Source organism: Suncus etruscus, chromosome 13 (genome assembly GCF_024139225.1).
Source record: "Suncus etruscus isolate mSunEtr1 chromosome 13, mSunEtr1.pri.cur, whole genome shotgun sequence".
Lineage (NCBI taxonomy): Eukaryota > Metazoa > Chordata > Mammalia > Eulipotyphla > Soricidae > Suncus > Suncus etruscus.
In genome coordinates this window covers 13,099,473-13,101,952 of record NC_064860.1, presented here as the reverse complement: position 1 = coordinate 13,101,952, position 2,480 = coordinate 13,099,473, and positions in this window count along the sequence as shown.

The window sequence follows — 2,480 nt, the reverse complement described above, 5'->3', positions numbered from 1 at the left end:
CATTTAAAACATTTATCTGTTGCCACCCACTAGTTTTAAGTGGGGATTACTTATATATATCATTTTTGTATTTTTGATGTCAGTCTTTAAGTGAACATTGACTGGGATTAGAGCAGTTAAGCAGTGATTAGATTGTTGCACAGGAGATGCAGAATCAGAGAATAGAGATGGAATGATTTAAGAAAATGATTTACCTTTGTTTGGATAGATCCTCATGGACTCTTCTCGACTCTTAGAAGGTATTTCTCTAGGAATGGTAATACAGGTTCAGTCTCTATTACAACCTACACTTTATATATATATATATATATATATATATATATATATATATATATTTCAGTTTTGGGACCATAGCTGTGCTCAGGCCTTACTCCTGCCTCTGTGGTCAGGGATGTCTCTTGGAAGTGCTCTAAGGACTATATGTGCATGCCTCACAACTTTATCCATATTGTTTCAAATGAATTTGCATTTTCTCCCAAGACAGAATAATATCCCACTGTAAATGTGTATTTATATATACAAATGCAAATACATACATTCCATATGTATATGGATCATATAGAAGTTCATTCTGTTTTTAATTTCTCTGAGAAATTTTCATGCTGTTTCCATAGAAACGACACCAATTTATATCCCTACCAGTGGTTTCTCTTTTTTCTCATCTTTGACAATGTTGTCACTTGATAAAAGACATTTTAGAATATGTGGAGTTGTCAAGTTTTGTGTTATTTTTGTTTGTTGGAAGCCTATGAGTTCCTAATATTTCAGATATTTGATATCAATCATATATGAAATTAAGTTGCAATTATTCTCTTCAATTCTATAGTATGCATTTTATTTTGTTGATATCTTTTACTGCATAATTTTTAGTGTGATGTAGTACCAGGTGATTACTAGATTTTGCTATCTTAACAATAAAAGGTTCTTGCCAAGACCATTGTCAAAGGATGTACCCCTTCCTGCTTTTGTGCATTTAGTTTTTATTCTTTTAAATCAAACATATTACAATTAGAAGGTGATTCTGGCATAGATCTGATTCAATTCTTCATGTTTGATTTAACCAGACTTATTTTAGGGTTGAAAGGTATCATTATTTGAGGAAATAGAAATATTACAGTGTTTTCTAAATCAGATTCTGGATCCATTAAATAGAATGTGGATACAAAAGTATTTGGTTGAAGATCATTTTGGGGTAAAATCTAAGTTTAGTGAGAAAGATTAGTGAGATGAATTAGTGAAGAAGATATAAATTCAGGAGCGAGTAATGATAATTGTGTATAAACTACATATTTTTCTGTTTCACTCTTTGGAAATGAGAACAAATGACAACATTTCCAAATCAAATCTCCAGGTGAGGGTGTTATAATTTTGAGCCAAGGAGGAGAGGCTGTAAATTTTACAGCAAAAAAGTCTTGATTGGCTTCACTCGACATAAATGTCATTACTTTATCTATGATAGACACAAAGATATTCTGATGAAACCTGTTTTGTTTTGAAAAACCATATTCTACTTAGCTCATTTAATCATATTTAATTTTTAAAAAATGTAGAATGTTCTTTTATTACTTTCAGAATGAAATCAGAGTCAAAAACTCAGATCGTTCAAAGTCCTCATGAGCTAATATATTTTAAAACAGCATCTGAACTGAGAAAAATGTACTGAGAAAAATGTTTCAACATTTAGTTGAGAAAAAAAATATACAAATAGCTCTCTGGGGAGCAAGTTATCCTTAGTAATTTGTACTGAGATCTGTACTGGTAGAAGTGTTCTGACATGCTCTGAGCTTTCCTAATAATAAGAAGTCCTGAGATATTCAATTATGATAGGATACCATCAGTAGGAGTGACATTGTTGAGGCTGACAAGCTGGAGCATCTTATAAGGATAACCTCTACCTCTATTTTGGAAATGTCAAGAGTAGGTAGTCAAGATATCTGACTCATACTTCACTAAAAATGTAATAGTAAGGGATAATAAGAGTTATTTTGTGGTGAGAATTAAAACACTTTCAATCATAGTTCATATGTTTCTTTAAAAGTTGTCAACATCAGTGTGCAAGAAAAAATGAACATTTTATTAAAGAAAATGTGTATTTACCTTTTTACTTTTGGTTTTTGTTGGCAGGCTCCAGGGACCATATGGGATACTGAACCGTATGGGGACTGAACTTGGGTTGGCCACATACAAGGTAAATACCCTATTCTTTGTGCTATTACTTCCAACCTTTATATTTACTTTTATTTATATCTTCTTTAGGAATTTGATTGTCCTTGACTAGGGGCAAAGTTCTGGGGAAGAATTTTTTATTTATTCGGAAGACTCTTGTTAACAACCATTAGAAATAACTTAATGTGAAACTGAACCAGGACAGGGTCATTGTATTATTGGCTGCAGTTCCAACCTGCAGGCAATTCAAGTTATGAATTGCATAGAAACACCAACCATTTAGATTTCCCTGTGATTTATTGTCTGTTTGAGTT